Source organism: Lepidothrix coronata, unplaced genomic scaffold (genome assembly GCF_001604755.1).
Source record: "Lepidothrix coronata isolate B3197 unplaced genomic scaffold, Lepidothrix_coronata-1.0 Scaffold65, whole genome shotgun sequence".
Classification (NCBI taxonomy): Eukaryota; Metazoa; Chordata; class Aves; order Passeriformes; family Pipridae; genus Lepidothrix; species Lepidothrix coronata.
In genome coordinates, this window is record NW_016690245.1 from 2,245,004 (window position 1) to 2,265,394 (window position 20,391).

The following is a 20,391-nucleotide window of genomic DNA, read 5'->3' on the forward strand; positions in this document are numbered from 1 at the left end:
GTTAAACCCCAGCCCCGAGCCAAAACCCAGCTCTGTTTATTACACAGGGGCAACCTTCATCCCTCCTCTAGGTGTGGTTTCCCCACTTTGTCCTGGTCCCATCGTGCTGTAGGTCGGCTCTTCAGCAAGGGAACTGGTCTCCCCTGCTCTTAAGCACCCACCTTACCAGCTCATTTCAGCTGGGTAAAGGTATATTCAACACAAGGCAGCACCTTGAGCAGCAACAGAGATGAAGCAGGCTTGGGAACATTTACTCCTAACCATTACCTTCCATATCAACCTCTTGGAGTTTCCCTCTCTACATCTCACTGGCTTCTCTCTTGCAGTTATTTTTCTCTGGACAGCGTGTGGCAGCAGACAACGCTGGCTCTGTGCTCTCTTCTCAAGCCCAGCTTTTTCCATATGCTGTTTCACAGCATATCAGGTCAGACTCACAGGACATGAGGTCTCTGCATCAAAGCAAACATCTGAAGAACCGTAAACACTAGAAATAAATTTTCCAGGAAGTTTTGGGTCAGAACTGTAGAAAAACCCAAATGAAGATGATATCTGGGAAAAGGTTTGGAAAACCAAGTGACGGAGGCTGGCTCTGCGATGTTCACATTGCCTTTGCTACACACAAGTTAATGCTAGAAAGGCAGATTAATATATAAACCTGTTCACTGAAGGGTAACACCAGTCCAGCAGTTCACAGTGGGGAAGATGAAGATTTTCCTGCTTGCTCCATGGAGACCAAATTTTATTATTTTCTTCTCAGAGTGTAGCAAAAGCTGTCTAAGGTAGTTTGACGTCTAAACAAACTTCTGATGGACATTCACTGGTCTGCTTCTAAAAAATCCACAGTAAATATCTGAACCAAGATCTCCAGGCTCTCTCCAAATGTGCCAGGGTGTCCTCACAGTGCAAGGCAGGAATGCCCAGGTCCTGACAGTGGTCGGCCAGCATCAGTGGTGCTGTGGAGGACAGCTAAGAAGACGCAACACCTCCCCATGCCACATCCCAGGGAAGTGGATACCTTGTGAGGGGACCTTAGGATGTCTGGGAAGCATGTGAGAAACCACCCTTTTAGTCAACAAGCAAGACGGAGAGATTCATTCTGACATTATGTATTTTAACTTTGAGTTTTAATCCTTTTTGTGATTAATACAGATGACCACAAAAACCTCCATAGCTTTCCAGAACTATTATACCAAGGGATATCTATCTCTGTTGAAGGCTTGCTGAAAATACACCAAATATTAGGAAAGAAAACAAAACCTAAACACATGTGCTGTGATATTGTTACAAGACCAGTTCCTTCTGTGAACTAACTGCAAATAACCTAAAAAATTTCTGGTGGGAACAAAAACCTGAAAAAACACAGCTCCCCGGGTTCTGTTTTGGTTATTGTGTCAGAGGGTGCCTGTTATTTTACCAGCAAGGAAACTCTTCATGTGTTTGACTCTCTGGTGCTCCCATAATAACTACTGATAGGACTGCAGCTGCCCATCATGCCTTGCCGGGTGAACAGCGGTACAGCCCAGAACAACACCCCTCCCAAATGCTGGTGCTGGGACCCTCCTGGGGTGTTGCCCCTGCCCAGGGAACCTGTCTGTGGGGCACAGGGTGTGTTGATGTCTGACTTCCATCCTCTCCACCCCCTCCTTGCACTAATGCTGCTGAGTGCAAAGGCTGGGCTGGGCTGGTCCTTGCACTGGCTAGAGCCGTGAAGATCTGTCCTGTGGCCAGGGGGCTGCTTCAGGGGTTGGAGCCAGAGAGCAAAACCTGAGGAAGCAAAAAGCTCAGGCACTGCATCAGAGGGGAACAACAATTCTCTGGCTTCGATAGAGAAAAAGCCTGGACTATGAGGTCTCACTTTGAGGTTGAGAGGTGGGATAGGGTCTGTGAGACCATCCCAGTGACCATGGGCTGGGGACAAGGCACGGAACAAACAACTCCAGTGGAACTGGCTGCAGTTTTTCGCATGCCCTATCCCTTCTCAGGTGAAAGACTGTCAGGAGAGAGAAGACTGACAGTGCTGCCTGTAGTCTGGGGCTAGGGTGAGATATGGGGTGAGGTAGAGTCAGTCTGGTTTATTCACATACTCAGTGAATGAGCAATCTTAAAATAAGATCTGAAAAAAAATTCACGTTTTGTCCTGGCAATTGCATGTGTCAACTCCACTTTGGCCTTTGCTCTTAAAAGTCCAGTCAAATACTTTAGCAGGGTAAATCAGTGCTAGTGGCTTTGATGAATAACGGTAATCTTAAAATAATTCCACGTTCCTCAAATAAATGTGATAGTTTGGACAAGACTTGGGTGTCAATATGTACAAGTGTGTGCATATGCATGCATGCATTTGTATCTCCACAATTAAATCTTTTATTAGAAGGCATTGATTGCCAGGTTTGAAGAGTGCTGTCTAACAGAGGTAGGCATCCTTTCACACACAGCATACATCCTTTTCTTTCCCAGAGCAGAGGCTGAGGGTGCCAGCACAGCTGGAGTCAGGAGAGACCACCCACCATGTTAAGTCCAGCATCATCATCCAAAAGAGCTCCTGGGCTCCCATAGGATTTGGGAGAAGCCAGGAGCCAGCGCCGCTGGCATTCTCAACACTGTGCTTTGGATGCAAAGGTTCCTGGCTCATTGCTGGCTTGGCTGTGTGCCATCCAAAACTGATCCACATGCTGTACTTGGCACTTGCACTACACACTTCCAACCCTTGCTCTTGACGATCAGCCAAGATATTATCCACTGGCCCTGCTGGTTGAAAGACACCAGTCCATCATAAAGAGGAATTTGATAGCTGATTTTCGTTAATTTTCCTGAGGAGTCATGTACTTATCAGGCCTTTAGCTTTTGGAAAATCTCAGAGTCCTTCCGTGCCACTGTAAACCACGGCAGCATTTAAGGTCACTGTTGCTCAAACACTTTCCTGGCTCCAGTAGTGATCTGCTTCAAAACACAAGGCGTTTGGCTCATTTTGACAGCTGGTTTATGGAGCCAAGTGAATTCACTTCCAGCTGAATCTGAGGGACTGTCCTGGAATGAACTGTTTCCATGGGGGCAGCCAGGAAACTTTCCAGGAGGTTCCAGTCCTTCAGAGACAGCCTGCAGGGATGGAGGCGGAGGAGAAATTTGTTCACTTCTTGCTGGGAAGTTTTTGTCTCTGATGCTTGCAGAGCCTGTCCCCTTGGGACATTTTGTTTGGGGATATTTAATTCCACATTCAGCTCCGCCATTTCCTCCTCAGCAAGCAGGCCTCATCACTTCTCCTTTCTCCTGCACCTGCCTCAGATCCAAAACAGCTTCTTTGTGACCACCCTGGCTCTGGACCCAGACATGTGAAACCACACCCCCAGACTCGCAGATGATCTACTCTTCCTACAGAACATCCTTCACAGAGTCACAGAATGATTTGGGTGGGAAGGGACCTTTAAAGGTCATCCAGTTCAAAGCCCCTGGCATAAGCTGGGACACCTTCCACTAGACCTGGTCTCTCAGAGCCCAGTCCAACCTGACCTTGAATGTTTCCAGGGATGGGGCATCTGTCACCTCTCTGGGCAACTTGTGCCAGTGTTTCACCACCCTCATTGCAAAAAAATCTCTTCCTTATACCTAGTCTGAATTTCCCATCTTTTAGTGTAAAACCATACTCCTTGTCCTATCGCTGCAGGTCCTGCTAAAAAGTCTGTCCTCGTCTTTCTTGTAAGCTACCATTCTTAAGAGATCATCCTGGCAATGATCTGACCTCTTGTGTCATTCCCTCCTCCAGCCCCTCTGTCATGAACTTTAGCTTGGTGATTTGGGAAGAACAAGCAGGATGAAAGGCTCATAGATGCAACCATTGCAGTCAGTGCTAAGGAGGAGCAAGAAGAGTCACACTCTGCATCTCCTGCGTTTATCAGCCTCTGGTTTGGAAGGAGGGGAGCAGCAGCCCCGTGGGACCTGCTCTCCTTCCCACTCACCTGCGTGCTGCAAATAGGGGCTGGAAACCAAGCAGCCACTGTATCCCCCTACTCTCCTCCCCTGGCGGGAATGACAATCTTGCCTTTAATAGGTGCTGTTTAATTTGAGTGATACCTTCCAGAGTGCCCAGCAATTGTTCAAATATTTTACTGTTGAAAGCAAAGAAAGAAGCAGTCTAGGATGGTTGGGGGATCAACTCCACAGGCTCGACAGCTTGTCGAGAAGCAGAGTGACTCCGTCTGTGGGGATGGGCTAAAGAGGTGCCCATTCTTTGGGTGGGAGATTTCCCGAAACTCTACTCCTTTCACTTGTTAATCCCCGACCCAGGAACACCGCCAGAACCGCCACTCAGTGCCACAAACCCGACCCAAATGGCATCGCCCGGGCTGCATTATTCTCCCAAGGTCTGCCAGACCCGTCTGCGAGAGGTGTGCCTGAGTTCAGCCCAGGATTGCTGTTCTTGCTGCATGATCCCAAAAGATGACAACGTCCTCTTCCCAGCTCAGGGAGATGTATGTAAAGATCTGGAGCTAGGGAGGCCCGAGCTAATGGGCTGGAATGGAAAGTTTTGGACGGAAAAGGGGAGCGCGGCACCCTGCCCAAAAAAGCGCGATCAGAAACGGCCGCGCATCCCTCCCCTGCGCCGCCGGCTCCCTCCCCCGGCCTTGGGGCGCTCCGGGGTGGGATTCTCCCACCGAAGGTTCCCGGAGCGGCGGAGCGCCGCGCCCGCCCCGCCCGGGAGAGGCGGCGGCCCGGAGCGCTCCCGGCGGCACAGCCCCGGCCCCGGCGCGGCCCCGGCCATGGGCAGCGGCAGCAGCCGCCGGCGGGGCGCGGCGGGGCCCAAGGGCAGAGCGGCGGAAAACCGGGAGCTGCCGGAGACGGCGCCGGCAGAGAGCGAGGGGGTGGCGGCGCCCGCCCTCGCCTGCCCAGCCTCTGCCGCCGGCGGCATTCCCGAGCCCCGGGCCGCCGGGAGCTGCGGGGCGATGTGGGCAGGCGGCGGCGGGGCTCCGCTCCAGCAGGCGGTAAGTGCCCGCCCCGGCCCCGGTCGGGACCCCGGACCCTCCCGGCGGCGGCCCCGGGACACCCCAGACCAGCCCGGGCGTCCCCGCCTGCCATAGCCCGCTCGTCGCGTCTTCCTCCGAACATAAACCGCACTAAATTCCTTTGATCTTCACTGCGAGCCCGGCTAAATGCTCTCCTTTTCTCTTTGCTGCTCTACTTGCGTTTTCTGTCTCTTGGGCAAGGGAAACACCGTCCCGAGAGGGGCCATCCCGTTTTCCAGTCTCCCGGTGCTACTGGAAGTTTCTTTTCCTGCCTTGTGGAAATAGCTCGACTTTATTGTTCGGGTTCTGGGTCAGGCTTGTAAACAGAAGTTTAAAAATGTGAACATAAAACTGCCCTTTAATGTTTGCCAGTCCGCTGCAACTGCAATCTGGCTCTTCCTAAAGGCGCATTTCAGTCTGTTTCTGTTTAACAAATTACGGATTTGCCACCGAGGGAGTTGAGATTTATCTTTTGTGGGTGTTTTCCAATCCAAAAATAGCAGCAGCATCTATATCATCTGGTGATGAGGCCAAAAATCACCAGCTTCTTTCATCTTAGTTTGGCTTTGCAAGTTGTGTTTTTTTTGTAAGGTAAATGCTGCTCTCCACAGATGCACAAATGTCTTCTGACTAAAGTAATACATTTAAAAATGGAAAGGAATATTTAGGATCCAGGTACTTTCTGCCTTGCATGTCTCAGTTTTGCTCTTTACAAGTGTATCACTTCCATCACCAAACTGTTCATCCATGGGGAAAGGATAACTTTAATACAAAATATTTTTTCCATTAAGAAACTTGACAAGGATCAATATGAGAATCCTTTTTTTAGACAAGTTTTAAAGAAAAGCCTCAAAGAAAGTAAGGCTTGGAAACAGAAGAATAAATAGACATCTTGTATTGACGTATTTTGTCTTTGCTCTTCTTTCTGCTCCAAACCCTCCTGCAGTATGAACAGGAGCTCAGTCCAGCACTGCTTTCTCCTCTGAGGGACTCTCATTTATGAACACTCCTCCTGACTTCTCCCATTTATCTTTACTTATGGGAATAGAGGCTGCTGATATCCATTTTCCCTCCGTTTCCACTTGTGAATATCATGGCTGGATCTTTAAAAATAATAATTACATAAGCTGTGAGTTTTCCTGTGCATAAAGTAGTATTATAGCTCTATTCTGATGTATATTCTAGGTAATTACATAACAGAAAGGCAATGGAGCTGCCCTCATCTTTCTTTACTAGTGTCAGCAGAGAGACAGTCCACTACAGCATTAGATACTAGTGAACCAATGACAAGGAGCAAACCAGAAAGGCTGAGGAATTTAGGATGTTGCCCTTGGGGAGTCACTGTGCCCCACTCCCTGTTGCAGACCTCCTCCTCTGGCAGAAATGGTGGTGAGAAACCTGTAGCATCCCTTCAGCCACTCTGGGTTGTGGTCAGACCTGGTACAGCACAGAGATGTCTGTGAGGGTCCTCAAAACTCAGCCTGGAGCAGGCATGTGGGGCCTTGGTCATCCAGCAAGGCCAAGTGGGTGCAGCACACAATTGTGCCACCTGTGAGGTAACAGTGATGCTGAGCATCCCGTGTGTCCCCTTGTCCAGCTGCTGCTGCCTCTTGTGTGGGAGGAAGTCCTCACCTCTCGTTGCACCCAAATACATTGTCTTAAAGAGAGCAAAGAACTACCAGTGTTTTTCAAATATCTAAAAGACATACAAGAGAAGTCTCAGGTATTTTCAGGGCAAACTGGAAGCTTTTTTACTGGCAGCATTTTCTTTACGTGAACCTGAGATGACCATGGTACAGACAGCGATCGTGGGCTTACCATTCTGACTCCTTAGAGCCTAAAATGTCAATAACCTGAGAAAAGGAGGGAGGAAACTGTTTGCAGCACCAGGTTTTGGTTGTTTACTGGGTGCAATTTAGTCTTTTAGGTTGTTGTACAAACTGCAGTCCTACCCTTCCCATGAGGCTGGTGGAGGAGGTTTCTGGAAAGCGATATCAGCTTTGTTGCATCGCCAGTTCCTTGCTAGAAATTTTGAGGGCAATTTCTCTCAGTCTTGCCAGCTTCTGAAGCACTCATTTGTAGTTTCTCTTTAGTGGTGGGAACTCACTTGCTTTGCCCTGTGCAAAATGGAGGATGAACAAAGAAATTTCAGAGCAAAAAGCATGAGCTGATTCAACAGAATTAATGAGGGAAAGGTGATGCACGAGGAGGAAGTATTACAGGAGAAAAGTCTGATGAGAAATAGCCCACGGAGGAGCAGATTTTGGGTAGCAGGAGTAGAGGAGAGGTTTGACACCAGCCAGAAGTCAGCAGAATTGCAAGCAGGACTCAGCTCTCTGATGTCATGGTTGGGTTTCTCCTGGGCATGATGTGCATCAGTGTCTTGCTTCGCGCCTGAGCCCTAGGACAGTTTGTCAGCAAGTTAGCAGCACCAGTGGGCAGTCAGGCCAGGTGGCAAGGGCTGGTAGAGAGGGATGCACCTGCATTTAGAGGCTTGAGCCACCTCTATTATATTCAAATAGTACTTGGGAGTGAGAAGCGCGAAAGAACATCACAGCAGTCGGCTGGGAACCAAATCCTGATGGGGAGCCTGAACCTGGCTTGGAGCAGACCCCAACACCTCTTATCAGCATCAAATGTCCTTTTTCAGCTTTGCCCTCAATTCTAGATGGTTATACATGTTTTTCCTTGGCTCTTTGCTCAAGACAGAAAAATGTAGTTGTGTTTTTACAGGTGCTGCCTCAGCAGCACCTCAGAGCAGCACCTCAGCACAGGGCAGAGTGGCAGCTCTTAGTGGAAGGCAGGGCAGAAGCTGTGGCCTCAGGCATTTCCCCATTGGTTTCCTGAAATAGAAGAATCACACAGACATGTTAGGATCTTGCTCTTAACAGCTTTTTCCATGGCACCATCACTCCTCCTGATTGGAGACAGGATGTGATTTCAGTAAGTGAATCACTCAAGCTGCAGCATGGGAATAACACAGGTAGAGGGTGCATTCACCAGCTTCTAGAGGGACTATCATACACTTTTAAAACACCCAAGTCTTCAAAGCTTTGCCTGACTTTTTCAGCCAAATAAATATTTTTCTGCAGTTTGGTGTGGCACAGCGTCATCTTGTGGCTGGCTGGTCCCAGCTGCAAACACATGAGGGTCCTGTAGGGACATTTAATGTCATGCCCCATTAGTTTCTTACAGGAACTCAGGTTTATTTTTCTAGTCTTCTAATTTAGCATTGTTAGCAGCTTATTTCAGCATTTTCTTCCTGGTTGTATTAATAGTCAGAAATGCCCTCAAGTCAAGGCATTCTACTACAGTTGTGTAAGGAGTGGGAGGCCTTCAGAAAAGGTCTTTTCCAACTGAACATCTGGGACTCCTTGAACTTCCCAAAGTCAGATTATTTCAGATTCTGCAGTTAATGTCCAGGTGTGGATCTGGCAGTTCCCAAGCTGAAGGTCTCTCTGTCACACACATTATATTCTTTGTCTTGTTAAAAGCACCTGAAACTTCACCAGAGCCCAGAAGCAGCGAGCTGTGCTGTCCCCTCAGCCAGCGTCACCCTCCCAGCACAGCTGTGTTGCAGCTGGACTTGGAAAACTGCTGAATAGTTATTTTCCACAACTCCCCTCCTTCCCTTGGCAGAGCATGGCTTGCTTTTGCCCCGAAGCAATTCTTGATTTAAAAACTAAGCTCAGGACATGCGCAGAATAGCTGGGAGCTGGTGTTTTAGTTGGCAAGAGAGGAGAAGCGTGGGAACTCCCTGCATCCCTGCCTACTTCCCGTTCACCGCCTGCTCCTAATTTCTTTGCTGGCCAGAGGATGTTGCTGCAGACCGGAGCAAGGCTGGGAGTGCTTTGTCTGGGGTGCAGCTGGGGCCACACATCCCATTTGGTACCTACTGACACCTTAGGTAAGCTCTTTTTTTTTTGCCAGCAGTAACTGCCTCCGGGTTCATGAGGGGCTGATTTCAGCAGTGAGGACTGGCTCAGCTCCCACTCCATGTGCTAGCGTCGCTGGAGGGTGCTGCCCTGCTGCTGTACCAGCTCAGCCGTCCGTGCTCTGCTGCTCATGCACTTGTGATGCTCTCCAGCTGACATCGCCTCCATCCCTGCCAAGACAGAGGGTTTGCATTTCAGCTCAGACCAGTCCCCTGGGCATTAGTGAAGCGGGATTTGGGAGGAGCAGAGGCAGGGAAGGAGGCACTGGCTTGCATCCTGCAGAAAAGCCATGCTGTGAAACCACAGCCCAGTGGATCAGCACTGGCAAGGACAACACTGCTCCCATGTAGATGTTTTAGGTGGCTCAGTCATTCTCCAGGCTGCCCTGGCTGTGATAGGACTACTCAGGGTCTTATCTCTACTGCATCTCAGGGCTGTATCTGTACTGATAAATTATACCATAGCAGCTGCCTGGCACTGGACCATGATGGCTGCCCCACTGAGCTGGCATGGTTTTGTTCAGGATCAACTTGCAGTCTCCCAAATAATGCTTAGGCATGGCTCAGGGACCACTACAGGGGCCATCTCTAAGAACGCTTGAATTTGACCTCCCAGTTTTGGAGATGGTGTGATTTCAATACTCAAGACTGTAGTTGACTGTTTCAATGCAGCTCAGGAGCAGCTCAGAGCCTCCAAAGGTGCACAGCTTCAGATCACCCTGTAGGTCCCAGGAGAGGGTGTACTCACCCAGCTCTCCCACAGCTACTGGATGGCAGGACCATGAGGAACTTGCATTGGGTTGGGGGGAGTGGGAAGCTGCATCCCAGGAGTGCTGGTTCATGCACTCAGCACATAGAGAAATAGCTCTTCCTTCCAGCTCTCTGCTCTGCCTTGCTCCCAGGAGCCACTGCCCTAACACAAAGGACAGCTGAACTGCGTGTGCAATGACCGTCAAACCACTCCACCTCACATCTCATTACATTGAATTTAACCTGGGTACATGCTGGGTGAGCTCAATATACAAGCCTTTAAACTTGGAAAAGAGGGTGATGTGGGGCTCTGTGGCACAACAGACCCCAGCACAAGATGCTTACACTGAGGACAGGGTGGAAAACAAGGAGACACGCTGTGGTCTGCATGAGTAATAAAAAGATGACTGCAAGCTGCAGAAAGGAGAAGCTGACTTCATTTATCTCTTAACAGAGCACAGGCCAACCAGGCCAGCAATTGCTTATTTAGCTGTAGGATAGGAACCCATAATATTAAAGTGTCGTGATGTATGCATCATCCTAACCCACATAAAGGGCTTCTACCAATTATGTGCTGAACTTGCAACACACACATTACAGCAATCCTGAACAGGCTGGGTGGGGTCAGTTTTTATTGTGTCTCACAGCCTGTGACAGCCAGTGCTCCGAATCCTGCCTGCTGCCCACCACATGGTGTCACCTGGGCATTGAGGAACCATGTGTACTTTGCCTGGAGGAGTTAGGAGCAGCTCCAAAGCACAGAGGCTCTGATGGCAGGCAAAAGGCAAAGGCTAGAGGTGCCTTTTGCTTTCCTCGCCACCATTTTTGATTCATGCGCCAGATTAAATGTCAGCAGAGATCTACCTGCACTAATGCCAAATTCTCTTGGGAAATAAGTATTGTTGCTGACAGATCCCTTGGAGAAGGTGGGAGCAGGTTTTGCACAGAGAAGCAGATTTTACTAACCAGAGCTGCTCTGTCCTGATGACTAATTAATTCTGTCTTCCACCCACACAACACGTACAACTCGTAACATGGAGGAGTCAGCCACAAGGGAATAAAAAACAGACAACCTACTGTACAATTCAAACCCCTCCCGAAAATGATCCAAACCCATCCTTTGCCCAGAAGAGTTGGCAGATGGGTTCTCACTGTGGGAAGAACAGCATCAAAGCACTCCTGAAGAACTGTATTTCCCTTGGTGCTGAGGATGAATAATGTTATTTCCCTGGTGGAAGGAAACCAGGACAGCAGCAGTAGCCCAGTGGATGATGCTGCATTGTGGGATGCAATCCCAGGAGAAGTCAGCCCTTGGAGCTCAGCATGGTGTTCTCCTGGCGCTGCTTCTTGCTCTTGGAGATTGCCAAGAAATGATGCTAAATAACCAGGCGGGAACTGTCTTCCCTCGCTGTCAGCTTTCTCACATACCCTTGTCTCTGCTTGGACCCAGGAGCTGTTTCTGGACTAGTTCAGGCTCTTCCAGAGAAAATAAAATGTTGCCAAAGAGCAGGGACTCTTCTGAAAGTACGTGGATTCCCTTTTGGCAGGTATCAAACTAAAGCTCTACTTAAGACTGATAATATCTTTTGTCATTTTAAGCAAGCAGCTAGGATGTAAAATATCATGGGTGACAGATATCTTTCCCAGCTCCAGAAATGGAAGCTGCTAAGGGCTCACCTGGAAGAGGTGTTGATCCATGCCCTGAGGGAGGTATCCTTGCTGTAGCCCTCCTCACTGGCTCAAGCATGGGAGCCAAAGGTGGCCACATCAGCACAAAGCCCATGCAAGAAGCAGAGGAGAGCTGAGCAGTTCTCTGCCAAGCACCTCTCTATCTGCCTGGCAGTGTCTGAGACCATGGTGTTTAAACCTCAACTCCTGTCCATCCCCATGAGGAGCAGATGAGGAAGGAGTGTAGTGAAAACATCTCCTTTCAAATTAAAATCAGGTGCCATGAAGTAATTGCAGACACCCAGTTGGACATTTCTACCCAGAGGATGGCACATACAAGCCTGATCAATACCAACTGATTTAAATCAGCTCAAAACTGCATAAAACCATCAATGCTGTACCAGTGCTGCCTGTAGAGGGGTGTCTCCCCTACATAGCTCCCACCCTTACCAGCAGCTATCCCATGCATTGCTGGACCTTGAGAAAGTGCAAGTTTGAGCTATTCAAGATTAGATCTTACTGAGGAATCGCTTGGTCCCATCCAGCCTTTCAGAAACACCATGCAGCAGAGGCATAGGTGATGGCTCTGAATTGCAAGCTTTTCCACACCTCTCCCTGGTTCCTTTGCTTCCACTTCTTGTACAGAAAGAAATATTCTTGTACAATATTTCCCCTTTTCCACACTGACGAAACAACTTTTTGTTTCTATTTTCTGGAAGCCAAATCCTCACTTTGGTTTGGTGTGCTACATATTAGTGTTGTCATGAGATCAGGATAGCTTGTACAAAGGAGGCCTACCAGCTTTAGGATTGCAGCTCAGGAAAAATAGTGGTGAGCCAAGATAGATCTAGTTTTATGCAAAGCCACGTCCCTGTCCCACTCCTTTTTCCCGTGAGAATACAGTGAAAAAGTAAAAAAAAGATGAAAGTTATATTCTTAGTAGCATCTGGCTGCAAGGGGTTCATTTTATTACCAGATGCCTCATTGAAAGCCTGTGGATTCCAGCGTAGGGAATGTGGCTGTTTCACTACAGATGGATCCTTTCAGGGAAGCATCTCTGTCAGGTAAAAAGAGTTGGGTCCATGTTGCAGTAACTTCTTTCCTTAGCAGGTATTTTCATAGTGCAACCTGTCAATCAGTGGGGCAGTGCTCATTCATGAAAAAACTGGGAGGTTTAACAAGTCAGCCAAGGATTTCAGTTCTGTAGCCTGCAGCCACCCAGCTGCCCTGAATGCTAGGATAGAGCAGGCAGAACAGGGCTAGTAAAGGGGAGTTTCTTGTACCTGTATTGTCTCCACAGAGGTTGTTTGGGGGTTTAAATCAGGGCAGACATAGCCCACTATAGACAGAGATAGGTTTCATAGAAAGACATAGTGGTTTGGGTTGGAAGGGACCTTGAAAGATTATCAAGTTCCAACACCCCTGCCATGGGCAGGAACATCTTCAACTAGACCAGATTGCTCAAAGCCCCATCCAACCTGACCTTCAACATTTTCAGGTATGGGGTATCCACAACTCTGCTGGGCAACCACTTTCAGTGCCTCAACACTCCAAAAGTAAAGAGTTTCTTCCTAAGTTCTTATCTAAACCTGCCCTCTTTCAGTTTAAAACTATTGCCCCTCGTCCTGCCACCACAGGTCCTGGTAAAAAGCCTCTCTCCATCTTTCTTAGAGGTCCCTTTTAAGTACTGAAAGGTTGCAATAAGGTCTCCGCAGAACCTTGTGTTCTCCAGGCTGAACAACACCAACTCTCTCAGCCTGTCTTCATAGGAAAGGTGCTCCAGCCCTCTGATCATTATGGTGGCCCTACTTTGGGCTCACTCCAATGGGTCCATGTCTTTCCTGTAATAGGGGTCCTAGAGCTGGATGCAGCTCCAGGTGGGGTCTCTCATGAGCAGAATAGAGGGGCAGAATCACCTTCCTTGACTTTAAAGTGTTGTAACTGAAATACATGTCTTTTCTTGTTTCACAGGCTTTGTCAACCAGAAGCTCACCAGGCCCAGAGAACAACAATGCTGACCATCAGTGAGTATCCCCTGCTTTCATGGTATCTTCTGCTTTCATTTTATTTTCAGGGGGTGAAGGGACCATAAAGGGGAAAGCTGTTTCTGCATCCCTCACACTGTGCAAAAGAGGGGTGAGATTGCTGTGAAATGGTTTATAGCCTTAAATATTCTGCTGTTTTGCCAATTTAAAAAAATCTAGTAGCTGTGCTGCCTGAAAAAAATCCAGGCTTCATCTTAATTACAATGTAGAGATTCATTCCTGGTCATGAGCAATGCAGAATTTAAGGTGTCCCCGTGTCAGAGAGACACCTTGGAAGAGCTGGTGAAAAGCTTTGGAGGATTGCTCTAATGAGTAGCTCAGACCCTGGTTCACCCACCAGTCACCTGTGGGCTCTGCAGTGTGTGGAAAAGGAGAAAACAATCTCTCTGTTCCGCAGGAATCATAAGAGAAAGCCTATGAGATGCTCCCATGCTACTCCAGTTAGAGACATGAATGTCCCTTAGGGGCAGGGAATGGTGGGGACCTTCTGCACTGGGTGCCAAAAAAAGGAAACTCGAAATCTTCCACAAGCAAAAGCTACCATGCAAAAGCTACCAAGCAGAGTGTGCCTCCAGGTCTGCCTGCACCAAGAGACGGGGACAGTTTAACACATGTGTTAAAGAAACCCAGATGAAATGAAGAGGATTGAAAAAACATCTTAAAAAGTCACCTCCTTACACTAAAGAGCAATTCTTTTCAACACTGAGCTCTGGCTGTCATCCAGCCCTTCTGCTCCTGCAGCACTCTAGAGCAGACTAATCTGCAGATCCTGGCCATCAGGCTGTGTGACCTGCTAATGCTGAGCAGTGCCAGTGAATGTGTCAGGAGAGCCCAGGCACCAGCCGCTGTCCTCCCTCCCTCTTCTCCCCCTCCCAGCTGGCAGGGAGCTCACCTGGCAAGGCTGCTGGTTTCAGGAGTACTCAGAAAACACTGCCCTTGGCTTTTCTGACAGCAAGGCTTGTACAGGTGCTCTCATGGGGATTTTAACCACTCCTGGGCTTTCCAGCATCCTCAATGGGCTTTGGGCTATGATGGCAACTGAGCAGTCTCCTCTGGGGGTGCACAGCCAGCCCTGCCACAGCCCCACACCAAGCTCCCCAGCCTGCTGGCCCCTCACACCCTGCCAAGGCTTTCCTTTTCCTTCCCTCTGACATACAAAGGGAAGAGTCAAGACAGCAGAAACTGGTTTCTAATCTGGGATGACAGAGCAGGAGCTTATTTTCATTTAAATAACATTTACTGTACACCCATTGCAGAGCCCCATAGAACAGCTTATGTGTGAAGTGCCTGTACTGCTCAACATAAACGGGGCTGCAATTCCTGCTGGCAAGAACTATGCAAACATTTTTTGGGAAATGGCCCAGCACCCAGCAGAACTGCATTTTGAAGAAATCAAATCAAATCAAATCAAACCCCAGAAACGGAGGTTAATGTGTGTAGGTGTCTTCTCATCCTTCACATTTCTGTGGCTGGAATCACTCTAGATAAACACTCATGTTACAGACAGCAAAAGTCATTCTTGTCTTGATAGAGTTGCTGACTGAAGGAATTCCCATAAAGCCAATTAAAGGAAAAATAAATGTCAAGCAAGGAGAAAAAAAACTAGGTACAGAGACTTAATAGTGTGTTTCAGGAGAGCAGTCACGTGAGGCAGATGTAGGTGTGCACCTCCTGTACTGCCTATGTGACACCACAGAAGCATCTAAACCAGCCCCTGATAAATACCTTGGATGCACATGGGAACACAGTTGGATATGTTCCTGATTGGGCTGTGTTACTTCTTATCCCCCACTCCCCTCCCTGCTAGAGAGCAGTTTTGGGAACTGCTCTCTAGCATCTGGCAGTCCACGGGTGGATGACACAGCCCAGGAACGCTGTAATGGTTTTACAATTGCTGCCAAGGCTCGTGTCACTGGCAGCGCTACCAGGGCGTTGTTTTGACCCATTTTTCAGCTGCAAGGTCTTGCAGAAGGCATTTTAATGATTAACCCTGGACTTTCCCATCCTCAGCAAAATCATACAAAACACTGGCCTAGATTCACCCCAACCTAGTTTTCAGCCACTTAGCTCACATTTCTGCCTTGGAGCTTGTCACCTTAGCTGCCCGTCAGGGACATTGTCACCGGAGCCCACAGACAGCTCTGCCCCACACCAGGCAGCTGACTGACACAAGGGATGTGGCACTGCCAGCCATACCCACTGCTGGGATCTTGCTCAAAGGTGGTTTTGCTCACTTCTGCTCTTTGAATTTCCTTCTCCACATTGCATAGTTCACTGTCTTTCCATTTAATAGAAAACGCACAAATAATTCCTGCTTCCCTTAAGAATCTTTAAACACCAAGAGGCCTGTAGCTGAAATGGAATGCATTTCTTGATTTCCTCTTTCCTAAATTGCTTTGCTCTAGCTTCTTAAATCACTTTTATTGCTGCTTTCTAAACTCCCTCCAAGCTGTTAATAACTTTTTAGCAGTGAGACACCCAGAAGCCTGCCCAGTAATCCTGATGTCGCTGCATTAGCCTTTTTTTTCTTGCTGCACTACCATGCTGCAAATTCCCCTCTTGTATGCTTTTCAGTTAGCTCTTTCTCTCTCAGCTTTGCCCCTTTCCGGGTTTCTCTCCTTCCCCAGAACATCTGCAGACTGAAAATTTTTCCCCTTAACGTGCTGACCTGTTATTTTCTAAATCAGAAGGTCTAACAGCCCTCAGCTGGACTACATGTGTTTGAAGCCCTGACCTGCAGCCCTGACACATGGTGATGAGAGCAGTGAGGTGCCTCCTCTGCTGCTGGAGCAGCTGGAGGGGCATGGGAGCAGTCTTGTAGTCCACCAGCTTTTGCCCTATGCACATCCTGAGCTTGGGATTTCCCTGCCACAGCCTCTCACTAAATTCCAGGATCAGTAGAAAAAGCTGCACCAATGTGCCTTTGAGATCGAGGTTTAGGTTGGAATAGCCTCAGGAACTCTCTAATCCAATCTCGTAGCTCAAGCTCCAAGGTGGATCAGCTGTGAAGTCAAAGCAGAATACTCCAGGCTTTGTCCCATCAGGTCTTGAAAGCCTCCAAGGATAGAGCATGTGCTATCACAACCTGTTCCTCTGGTTGCTGTCCTCAGAGTGCAGAAATTTCTCCTTTTATCCAGATTAAAGATCTCATTTTTTAATTTATTTCAATTTCCCATATTAAATGATACAGAACTTTGCCACAAATATAGAAAGAATATGAACAGCAACTTGCTTTTTTGTTGCTCTTGAAAGAAACCCAGCCCTTTCTTTTCCCCTCAATTTTGGGGTATGCATGGTAAGTGAAGTTTACTTTTGTATTTTTAAAAGCACATCTATGTCTCAACGAGTCCCAATTTTACCTGGATATTTTATCCATGCAAACCAAAGCATTGAGAATAATTAACAGTGGGAAATTATGTAACTGCTAAGATAAACAATGGTTCTTCTGTGGGCCTGCAAGCAGGTTGCCAAGAGCTCTGCCTCTTATTCATCACATAAAATTAGTTTGAGGATTGTCACAGTGCAGCGTTTAAATCAGTAAATTGTGGTTTTAAGTCAGATTTCTGCACTTCCTTTTCCCATTCATGTTTTGTAACTGCTGCTGTATGGTTCGAGCTCTTGGACTTGTAGGTTTCTTCTCAGGTCTTATTTACTGCAGCGGAAATCAGGTTGCCTGGAGCCCCTCAGAAGGAAAATTAATAAAAGGAATAAGCAGAAGAGTCCAGTTGCTAAATCCTACTTGCTGACAGTAAAACTACTCATGAAGGGCATGGTGCAGTGTAAATAAGTGTAGAACACCCACACGACCCAGTGGCCACACCAGCTGGTCATCAGGTGACTCCAGGGAAAACATCAAACTATTTCTGACACACAGGGGGCATGGCATAAGCACAGCTCGGTGAGAGAGCTGGGCTGGGCTGGAACCTCTCTGACCAAGGCAGATGAGAGCAGAGGAAGGAGCAGGACAGCAGCAGGAGGCTGGCTGCTGCCTGTTGGAGGAACACTGAGGATGCTCCCTGGCCCAAGGAGAGCAGTATGAAAGCACCTCCTCTATAGGACAAAGTGTTATTTTTTTCAATTCTGATTCTACATTTACTTACCTGCTTTGAGGCAGCTTCTGTGATTTCATCTAATAAACAGGTCCTCATCTTTTTTCACTAAGGATGCTAATGACAAAATTCACTCCAGCTGCAAGACCCAGAGTGGGATAGATTTCATCCTTAGAAAAATAGTAATTCAACAGATGCTACATGATGAGTCTAGGACAGATCTGGAGCCATGCTACTGCCTCTTTGGCAACCAACTAACTGACAGACAAGCTCATTTATTTCTTGCTTGTTCTCCACTGGTAGATGGTCACAAAATCTTGGTTGACATGGCATGGCAGAGCCCTTTACAATTTGGATTTACCAGCTCAAGTCCCCACTTAGCTCTGCACCACACCATGACCTCCATTTCATTGAGCCATGTGCTCCAACTTCCAGAGATGACAAGCCTGACAGCCTGCCTTGCTCCTCCTTGAACCTCCCAGTTCCCTACTGGGCCAAGGAGGAGCACTCAGTTGCCAGCTCCTGGCTCCTCTCTTGAGTCCTGGAAGGCAAGATCAAGTACACTTAATTGGTAGCATTGAGGTACAGTGGTCTAAGCTTGCAGAAGCCTTTTCACTGTTCTCCCTCACGCAGGCAGGGACAGATTTCTCTTGTACCCAGCATAAACCACCTCTGAAAACACCAATAAACCCCATAGCAGTTCCCTTTGAATCATACATCAGTTCCCACTCATGGGAGAGTTGTGCTGATGTAAAAATAAATAAAAGCCATAACAGCAATTTGAGGGAGCTGCATTCATGTTTTGGTTGAAACTCAAATCCCTGACAAATACAAACAAAAAAAATCTCTTTCTTCATAAAACATTAAAACTAGTAACTAGCATAAAGGTTACACAGTCCTTTAGCTGAGCCTAACTGGAAGATTCCGAGCGTTTGATCTGGAGCATTGTAAGGGCTGTACTGTAATGAACTCACAGACCGAAATAGGCGCCAAGTGATAGCAAATGCCAGCAGGCAATGTGCCCATGGGGTATGGAACTAGACGTGACAGAGTAGCTGTGTCTCAGCAAGCCACTTGCAGCTCGATCTTTCCATTCACAAAAAAAATTAAGGGTCTTCTCATGTCTTCAGAGCCTGATTCTCTCTCACAACACAAATAACTCATTCCCTTTTGTGACAGGAGCCCAGAAAGCAACAGCAAGAAGCCATCAGGACAGTCCACAATATCATACGATTACTCGGAGGAGGAGCTCATGGCAAGCATCGAGCGGGAGTACTGCCGCTGAGTCCAGTCCCATGCCACAAGAACTTCAGGCATAATCCTGGAAGCCCAGCTGGAGCAAAACTGCTACTGACAAAATAACCCTTCACACAGAGAAATGGCACGGGAGAGGTGGGTGGTGAAGGGTGGTGGAGTGTAAGAGGCAGCATAGCTGCTTAGGAAGCATGGAGAGCATGGACCAACTCTGAGTGAGACCGTGAAGATCCTCATCAACTGCTGATTCCTGATTGGTGCCACTGGAAGAGGGACCAATTCATCTTGAGTACCAATATTTAGAAGCTCATTTCTAGATGCTATTTACAAATGGACATGTACTAGAATTGAAGTGTCATACTAGAAGTTTTGAAACATGATACTTTGAAAGAAGACCTTGCTTTGACTTAGTAGAAGAAAAATGCAGCCATATCATTTGATCCAGAAGTTACTTAAGGGTATGTTGCATGAAATTCATGTTCCTGCCACGTAATATGGGCCAAATGTACTCCTTGTGCTGTGCAAGCCTCAGGTCCAGGTCTGAATTTGGCACTGTCTCTTTCAATGTGGTCCCCAGTATGGGGGATAAGAGGAAAAGGGGACTGAGCCCACCATCCAGTACATAGGCAGTGTAATCCCAGAGTTCAAATCCCACCACAGAGGCAAATGAGGCTCCTGGGAGCTATCAGAGAACATAGGATTTGTATGATCCCTTTGGGGCAGAGTCCCAGCATAGGTGTCCTATTTGGGGCTCCTTGATGTGGATCCTCCAGTGAAAGCAGGATGCGTATCCCCATTCCAATCATTCATCTCAAGAGGGACTTGCATGCTCTTGTAGAAAGCAGCTGTCAGCGATCTGGCCTTCCCATGTATTTTGTGTCCTTGGTAGGTAACCTAGAAGAAAAACCATTACATTTTACTGTTAGCTGACTGCAAAGTAAAACAGAAAGTCGTCTCTCTGAAGAAAACAGTACATTTTCACTGCTCCCAGACAGGGAAGCCTGGCATTTTGGGGCTTCTGCTTTTATTTTACCTGCATCTTAACAACTGCTTATTATCAGAAGTAGAAAAATATCTTATTTCTACCTTCAGCTGAAGCATAAAAGGCATCAGATAGAATCTTCACCACGTGTAAATGCAAGAGGAAACAGTGGGACACCTTTTAGGATGCTAAGATGCTGTATTTTAAGTATTTTGTGATTCCTGGTACCTGTGAAACAGAAATAAATGCATTTGTACTCTATATAGCTCTCAGTGAAGGCATCAAATGTTCTGAAAAAGGCTCTCTAGGTTACATGGCTAATATGGTACCTGCAGAGACTAAGCAGAACACATTCTTCGAGGATGGCAGGAAGGATGCCGTGAGGGAGGCACTAGATGACACCCCTGGCACGCATCCTCATATCCCAGTTGTCTTTCCTGCAGCAGCCATGAGCGAGGCTGGGCATGGTGCTCTGCCTGGCAGCAGAGGTGGGCAGCAGGAAGGGAACCAAGGTCCTCCAAAGCTATGCAGGCTCAGAGGCAAGAGCTTGCAGCATGTCATCCAGGGGACTTTGGTAGGATGAGGGATAATTATTTTAAACTGAAAGAGGGTAGATATAGTTGGACAAAAGGAAGAAATTGTTCACTGTGAGGGTGGTCAGGCACTGGAACAGGCTGTGGATGCCCCCTCCCCGGAAGTGTTCAAGGCCAGGTTG

The 20,391-nt window shown here is 47.8% G+C and overlaps 1 long non-coding RNA gene across 1 annotated transcript; it reads left to right on the top strand.

Annotated features, from left to right (window-relative positions):
- The first annotated feature begins 4,888 nt into the window (after window positions 1-4,888).
- On the top strand, window positions 4,889-19,937 carry LOC108498847. The gene is made up of 3 exons (XR_001875325.1): window positions 4,889-4,973; window positions 13,318-13,370; window positions 18,620-19,937. It is a non-coding gene; the product is annotated as an uncharacterized LOC108498847 (long non-coding RNA).
- The last annotated feature ends 454 nt before the right edge of the window (window positions 19,938-20,391 follow it).